The following is an 8885-nucleotide window of genomic DNA, read 5'->3' as shown; positions in this document are numbered from 1 at the left end:
ATTATTATTGTGTGGGAGTCTAAGTCTCTTTGTAGGTCTGTAAGGACTTGCTTTATGAATCTGGGTGCTCCTGTATTGGGTGCATATATATTTAGGATAGTTAACTCTTCCTGTGAAATTCATCCCTTTACCATTGTGTAATGGCCTTCTTTGTCTCTTTTGATCTTTGTTGGTTTAAAGTCTGTTTTATCAGAGACTAGGATTGCAACCCCTGCCTTTTTTTGTTTTCCATTTGCTTGGTAGATCTTCCTCCATCCCTTTATTTTGAGCCTATGTGTGTCTCTGCACGTGAGATGGGTTTCCTGAATACAGCACCCTGATGGGTCTTGACTCTTTATCCAATTTGCCAGTCTGTGTCTTTTAATTGGAGCATTTTGCCCATTTACATTTAAGGTTAATATTGTTATGTGTGAATTTGATCCTGTCATTATGATGTAAGCTGGTTATTTTGCTCATTAGTTGATGCATTTTCTTCCTAGCCTGATGTCTTTACAATTTGGCATGTTTTTGAAGTGGCTGGTACCGGTTGTTCCTTTCCATGTTTAGTGCTTCCTTCAGGAGCTCTTTTAGGGCAGGCCTGGTGGTGACAAAATCTCTCAGCATTTGCTACGTGATGAATGCACAAGCCTCAGTAGCCGATTCGATCAGGAAGAAAGTGTATCAGTGATGGAAGATCAAATGAATGAAATGAAGCGAGAAGAGAAGTTTAGAGAAAAAAGAATAAAAAGAAACAAACAAAGCCTCCAAGAAATACGGGACTATGTGAAAAGACCAAATCTACATCTGATTGGTGTACCTGAAAGTGACAGGGAGAATGGAAGCAAGTTGGATAACACTCCGCAGGATATTATCCAGGAGAACTTTCCCAATCTAGCAAGGCAGGCCAACATTAAATTTCAGGAAATACAGAGAACACCACAAAGATACTCCTCGAGAAGAGCAACTCCAAGACACATAATTGTCAGATTCACCAAAGTTGAAATGAAGGAAAAAATGTTAAGGGCAGCCAGAGAGAAAGGCTGAGTTACCCACAAGGGGAAGCTCATCAGACGAACTGCTGATCTCTTGGCAGAAACTCTACAAGCCAGAAGAGAGTGGGGGCTAATATTCAACATTCTTAAAGGAAAGAATTTTCAACACAGAATTTCATATCCAGCCAAACTAAGCTTCATAAGTGAAGGAGAAGTAAAATACTTTACAGGAGCTGTGTAATTTTTATGAGAGTATGAAATATTTAGATAGTCATTTTGTGTTTGCCTACTGTTTCTTAGGATTCCACCCCTTATAAACAATCCTTTCTCCAACCTCTTACAAACTCTGGTTATGCTTAAACTTAGAAAGCTGAAGCCCCAATTTCCTTTTTCTCCCTTCCTTCTCTCCAATTCTCTCCTTTTATTCCTTTCAACAAACATTTACTGAGCACTTACAATTGGACACTTTGTTAAGATTCAATAAATAATCTTGTATTCTTTATAATAGCCTTAGGAGATAAATCATATTATAATTTTTCTCCATTAAACAAAAAAATGCTAAGAGAAATTAAGATTTAGAGATGGCAAGAAGTTTGTTCAAGTTCGCACAAGTAGGTAGTGGGGGAGTTGAGCTTCATCAAGTTAGCTACAGATTCTGTATTCTAACAAATTAAACAACACTGTCTCTTAGTTGTGTGCAAAGTGCATCAAAGTTTGATAACAAGATCAATGTTTTTATATACATGCAGAAGGTATGAGTCAGCTCATAAATCTCAGAAGCCTGTCTCAGACATTTTTGCCAAGCATGCATTTTCACAGCAAGTCAGAGACTGGTTAAGTATTTTAATACGAAAGATAGGAAGTTTACCTTTCCAAAACAGTTCGCTGCAAGGCAGTTTGATTTTATGTAACATGCCTTCATTTTCTATGTTCGATTTGCAAAACATCACTTACTCTTTGATGATTTTTGAGGTCTAGGCAAGAAATGAAATGGTGAAGTTGCAGAGAGCTTAAACGTGTAATTAAGAATATCTTTGAGAGGGCTGAAAAGAAGTCATTTTTGCCGTATGTTTACCAGTTGCATTGCAAGGGTAGATTTTGGTATTGCTTAGCAGAAGACTCTTTTTGTCTTGTCTACATATGCCTATGTTGTCAATATTGTTTGAAAAAGTTTGCCTTAGCACAGAAAAAATGTCATACATTGAAATTTTTATTAAACCAACGTACCAGTAAAATTCAGATGTTAACACAGATTCTCCAGACATGAAATAAACATAAGTATTTTTTATTTCTTATCCATCCACTAATATTACAGATTATACAGGATGAACATATATATGAAAACATATGTATTCCCTTAGAAAAGGTTAGTAACTTTTGGACTGTTGACAAGATTATGCATGCAGTAACTTGTGGTTACAATTTTAAGTGACATTAAATACTATCTTGTAGAACTTAACCTATATTGCTCAGGAGAAGTGTGATCATTCTAACTCATCCCTGGCAAGAAGGTATTATACGCATAGCTTTATTTCTTTATTTCTTTATTAAGAATATTAGGTGCAAAAGGCATTGTGGTTTTGCCATTAGTTTAACCGCAAAAACTGCACCAACCTAATACCATCTGTTGCACATTTCGAAAGACTTTCTTGAGGCTTTGTCCTGTATTAGAAGCAAGCTCCAGCAGCTCCAGTTGTATAAATGATGCCACAGTTATATAAGGTTCTTTATTTTTCAACAAAGCACAACATCCTTATACTACAGATGAAATTACTGTGGGAAATTTAAGATTGCACAGAAGATTAAGAACTAGAACCTCAAAAAGGATTACAGGAAAGTAAATAATTTAGAGTAATATATCTTTCTTCTCACTTTTGTAATTTTACATAGTAGTTGTTGCTTGGGTTTATATTGTTTATTATTAAGGCTAAAATATATATAATTTAATATGGAATTAATGCCACAGATATGGGAGTATATTCATTTATATATATATATATATATATGCATGTTAGTAGCTTGTTTCTTAATGAAGTACTAGTAGATATTTTTTGAATTTTGTTTTTTGGTTAGTCATCATTCAAGTTGAAACCTTGACACACACATCTCTAGTCCATTGGCACGTAAAATTATTGTTTTGTTCGAATGACTCAGTAAATCAGGAATTTGTGTCATCAAAGGTGTGTTAAAGTTGCTCTGGAAAAAAAATAAGTCAATTCTCTATACCAGGAAAAATTACATTACATATGTATAGTACTGTAAAATGAGTAGGAGCACCATAGCTAGACATACATGGGTTCAACTTCCTCCCTGGCCAATTTTTAGCGGAATTACCTTGAACCTCAATTCCCTGATCTAAATTGGGATAATAATTTGTATCATATAGGAGTGACATGAAGATGCATGGGAGATGAAATGAAAATTAAAGCAGATCCAGAGATAGAATAGCCAAACATGATGATGATGATAAAGGCTATTATTATGAACTATGTGACAGGCACTGCATCAAGGGCTACACATACACATTTAAATCTCTCAACAACCCCATTAAGTAGCTTTTACTATCCCAAACTTACACAAGGCAAATAACATTCAAGGACATTTTAAAAAACTAGTCAAGGTATCACCATTATTAGTTGACCATATGGGATTATTGAACCCATGCCTTTGTGATACCAAAAGTTGAGCTTCTTATTACTATACTTATACAAAACCTCAGGTGCAGTATCTGGGATAGAATATATACTCAGCAAAAGTAGACTAGTTCTGTGTAAGTGTATGTGTATGTATTTTACTAGAAAAAAAGTATTTTCTCTATTGGTTATCCCATGTGAACTAGATTTTAAATGTCTTTACATTGTTATGTGACACATAATAAAATTACTGTTTCTTACTTCTATTATCTTAAATTATTTTTCAAATATTTCTTCAAATATATATATTTTTAATTTTTGTAGATTCGGGGAATACATATTCATGTTCGTTGCATGGATATAATACATAACAGTGGCTGGGCGCGGTGGCTCATGCCTGTAATCCCAGCACTTTGGGAGGCTGAGGCGGGCAGATCACCTGATGCCAAGAGTTCGAGACTAGCCTGGCAAACATGGCAAAACCCCATCTCTACTAAAAATTATCTATATAAAAATTAGCTATCTATTATCTATATAAAATATTTATATAAAAATTAGCTGGGGGTGGTGGCACACACCTGTAGTCCCAGTTACTCGAGAGGCTGAGGCAGGAGAGGTGGAGGTTGTGGTGAGCTGAAATTGTGCCACTGCACTCCAGCCTGGGCAACAGAGCGAGACTCTGTTTCAAAACAAACAAACAACAAACAACAACAACAACAACAAAAACATAATAGTGTTGTACCCAATAGGTAATTTTTCAACTCTAACTCACCTTCTTCCCTCCCTGCTTTTGAAGTCCCCATGATTTCCTTCTGTATATTCACGTGTACTCATTGTTTAGCTCTCACTAACAAGTGAGCACATGTGGTGTTTGATTTTCTGTTTCTGAGTTATGTTACTTGGATATGGCTTCCAACTCCATCCATGTTGCTGCATAAGAGAGGATTTCATCCTTTTTTATTGTTGAGTAGTATTCCATTGTGTATCTATATAACATTTTCTTTATCCAATTATCCATTGATGGACACTTAGATTGATATCAATACTTTGCTATTGTGAATAGTGCTGTCATAAACATTAAGAGTGCAGATGTGTTTTTGATATAATTATTTATTTTCCTTCAGGTAGATACTCAGTAGTAGAATTGCTGGGTCTAACGGTAATTCTAATTTTAGTTCTTTAAGAAATCTCCATACTGTTTTCCATATAGTTTGTACTAATTTACATTCCCACCAGCAGTGTAGAAGCATTCCTTTTATGCCACATCTTTGCCAACATCTGTTATTTGTTGACTTCTTAATAATATCCTGATGGGTGTGAGATGATATTTCAATGTGATTTTAATTTGCATTTCTCTGATGATTAGTAATGTTGAGCATTTTTTCATATGTTCATTGGCTACTTGAATATGCTCTTTTGAGAAATGTCTGTTTGTGTCGTTTGCTTAATTTTTAATGAGGTTTGTTGTTTTTCGTGTTGAGTTGTTTGAGTTCCTTGTAGATTCTGTATATTAGACATTCGCTGGATGAGTAGTTTGCAAATATTTTCTACCTTTCTATAGGCTGCTTGTTTCACTGTTGATTATTTCTTTTACTGTGGAGAAGCATTTTATTTTAATTAAGTTCCATTTGCCTATTTTTGTTTCGGTTGCGTTTGCTTTTGAGATCTTAGTCATAAATGCCAATGTCCAGAAGAGTTGTCACTAGGTTTTCTTCTTTCTTCTTCTCTTTAGTAGGTTTTTAACTGGGATTTTTGTAGTTTCAGATCTTATGTTTAAGTCTCAATCCATCTTGAGATAATTTTTATATATGGTGAGAGATATGGGTCCAGCTTCATTCTTCTGCATATGGCTATCCAATTTTTCTAGCAACATTTATTGAATTGGATGTCCTTTAAGCATAGTATATTTGGGTCAACTTTGTTGAAGATCAATTAGCTGTTTGTGGCTTTATTTCGGGGTTTTCTATTCTCTTCCAATGACCTATGTGTCTATTTTTAAACCAGTACCATGCTACCTTGGTTACTATAGTCTTACAGTATAATTTAAATCAGGTAATGGGATGCCTGCAGCTTTGTTCTTTTTGCTTAGTATTGCTTTGGCTATTCAGGCTCTACTTTGGTTCCATATGAATTTTAGGAATTTTTTTTCTAATTTTGTTAAAAGTAACATTAATGATTTGGTAGGAATTGTGTTGAGTTTGTAGATTGCTTTGAGCCATATAGTCATTTTAATGATACTAATTTTTCTAAACCTTAAGTATTGGATATTTTTCTGTTTGTGTCATCTATGACTTATTTCATCAGTATTCTGTAGTTCTCCTTGAAAAGACCTTTCATCTTCTTGGTTAAATGTATTCCTAGGTATTTTGCGTGTGTGCTGTTTGTTGTAAATGGGATTGAGTCTGGATTTGTTTCTCAGCTTGAATATTACTGGAGTATAAAAATGCCCTGATTTTTGTGTGTTAATTTTGTATCCTGAAACTTTACTGGAGTCAGTTAACAAATACTAGAGTCTTTTGAGTTTTTAAGTATAAGATCATGCCATCAGCGAACAGAGATAATTTGATTTCCCCTTTTCCTATTTGGGTGCTTTTTATTTCTCTCACTTCTCTGATTGCTCTGGCAAGAACTTCTGGTACCATGCTGAATAGGAGTGGTGAGAGTTGACATCCTTGCCTTATTCCAGTTCTTAGGGAGAATGCATGCAACCTTTCCACTTTCAGTAAGATGTTGGCTATAGGTTTGTCATAGATGGCTCTGATTACTTTGAGGTATGTTCTGTTGATGCCTAGTTGGTTGCAGGTTTTTATCATAAAGAAAGTATTCTATTGAATGATTTTTCTGCCTCTACTAAGAAGATCATGTTTTCTGTTTTTAATTCTGTTTACGTGAATTTACACATATTGATTTTTTTACACATTTATTGATTTTTGTATATTGAACCATCTTTGCATCCCTATAATAATACTGACTTGATCATGATATGTTATCTTATTTATGTGATGTTGGATTCAGTTTGCTAGTATTTTGTTAAGGACTTTTGCACCTATGCTCATCAGGGATATTGGCCTGTAGTTTTCCTTTTTTGTTGGGTCTTTTCCTGATTTTGGTACCAGGGTGATAGTGGTTTTGTAGATGAGTTAGGGAGCAATCCTTTCTCCTCAAATTTTTTTTGTTTTGTTTTTAGAATAGTTTTAGTAAGATTGGTACCAGCTCATCTTTGTTTGTCTGGTAAGGTTTGACTGTGAATCTCTCTGCTTCTGGACCTTTTGTTGTTGGAAGATTTTTTAAGATTACTGATTGCTTTTCTTTACATGTTCTTTGTTTAAATTTTCAAAGAACTAATTTTTTAATTTAATGATTCATTGCATCCTTGTTTTCTCATTCCTTCTGCTAGCTTTAGGTTTTGTTTGTTCTTGTTTCTCTAGTTCCTTGAGGTATGACATTAGGTTGTAAATTTGACATCCTTTTAATCTTTTTTGATGTAGGCATTCAATGCTATAAACTTTTCTCATAGTACTGCTTTTGCTGTATCCTATAGGTTTTGGTATATTGTGTCTCTATTTTCACTCATATCAATTTTTTTTTATTTCTACCTAAATCTCATCATTTACCCAAAGCTTATTCAGGAGCAAGTTGCTTAATTTCCATGTATTTGTATAGTTTTAATTTTATTCTGATGTCATCCAAGATACTTCAAATAATTTTTATTTTTTGAATTTATTGAGGCTTGTATTATGACTAAGCATATAGATTATTTTGGAGAATATTTCACACATGGATAAGAAAAATGTATATTCTGATAAGAACAAATACTACACTTGATCTTAGCCAAAAGGCTGGGAAGTAATAGAAAAATGTATATTCTGTGGTTGTTGGGTGCAATGTTCTGTAACTGTCTATTAGGTCCATTTGATCTAGAGTCCCGTTGAAGTCCAGATGCCTCAGTCATCTGTCTAGTGCTACCACTGAGGTGTTGAAGTCCGCTAATACTATTTTATTTCTCTCCATCTCTTTTCTCAGGTCTAGTAGTGTTTGTTTTATAAATCTGAGTGCTCTGGTAGTTGGCTCATACATATTTAGAATAATTATATCTTCTTGTTGAATTGAACCCTTTATCATTACGTAACAACTTTCTTTGCTTTATTTCACTATTGATTATTTAAAGTCTGTTTTAACTGTTGTAACTGTAGCTATTCCTGCTTTTTTCTGTTTGTTTGTTTTCTGTTTACATGGTATATCTTTGTCCACCCCTTCATTTTGAGTTTATGGGCCTTCACTTATTTTGCGGGTTTCTTGTGGACAGCAAGCAGTTGTATCTTGTTTTTTTAAATACAATTGACCTATCTATATCTTTAAGTGGAAAATTTAAGTCATTTATGTTTAAGATTCATATTAATATGTAAGGTTTTCTTCCTGTCATAATGTTGTTACCTAGTTGGCTTTGTAATCTCAATTGTGTAATTCCTTTATAGGATCTGTAAACTTTGTACTTACATGTGCTTTTATTATGGCAAGTATTGACCTTTCATTTCCATGTTTAGAACTCTTTTGAGCATTTCTTGTAGGGCTGGTCTAGTGGTGATGAATTTCCTTAGCATTTGCTTGTCTGAGAAAGACTTTATTTCTCCTTCATTTATGAAGCTTAGTTTGGCATTATATAAATTCTTGACGGCATTTTTTTTTCTTTGAGAAGGCTGAAAATAGGCCCTCAATCTCTTTTGCCTTATAAAGCTTCTGCTGAGAAGTCCATTGTTAGTCTAATGAGATTTCCTTTATAGATTATTAGAGGCTCCCCTCTAGCTGCTTTTAGGATTTTTTTTTCTTTCACCTTGACTTTGGATAGTCTGATGGCTATATGCCTTCATGAGATTCTTCCTGCAGAGAATCTTCCAAGTGTTCTTTGAGCTTTTGTATCTTAATGTCTAATTCTCTAGCTAGGCCAGGAGAGTTTTCTTGAATTATTCTGTCAAATATGTTTTCCAAAGTTTTTACTTTTTCTTCTCCCTCAGAAATGCCTTTTACTCATAGGTTTGGTTGTTTTACATAATTCCATATTTCTTGAAGGCTTTGCTCATTATTAAACATTTCTTTATCTTTATTTTCGTCTGACTGGGCTGATTTGAATGACCAGTCTTCAAGTTCTGAAACTCTTCTGCTCAGTTTAGTCTACTCATAAAGCTTCCAACTATTTTTTGTAATATCATCAATAATTTTTTTATTTCCCAAAGTTCTGTTTTTTAAAAAAAACTATCCATGTGTTTAGTAAATTTTTCATTCA

At 34.0% G+C, this 8885-nt stretch overlaps 1 pseudogene; it reads right to left on the bottom strand.

Annotated features, from left to right (window-relative positions):
- Positions 1-7353: 7353 nt before the first annotated feature.
- Positions 7354-7455, bottom strand: LOC112205191 (U2 spliceosomal RNA; annotated as a pseudogene).
- Between the last annotated feature and the right edge of the window lie 1430 nt (positions 7456-8885).

The sequence above is a fragment of the Pan troglodytes genome, chromosome 10 (genome assembly GCF_028858775.2).
Source record: "Pan troglodytes isolate AG18354 chromosome 10, NHGRI_mPanTro3-v2.0_pri, whole genome shotgun sequence".
NCBI classification, from domain to species: Eukaryota; Metazoa; Chordata; class Mammalia; order Primates; family Hominidae; genus Pan; species Pan troglodytes.
The sequence above is the reverse complement of the archived record's forward strand: the minus strand, read 5'-3'. Positions and strand labels throughout refer to the sequence as shown.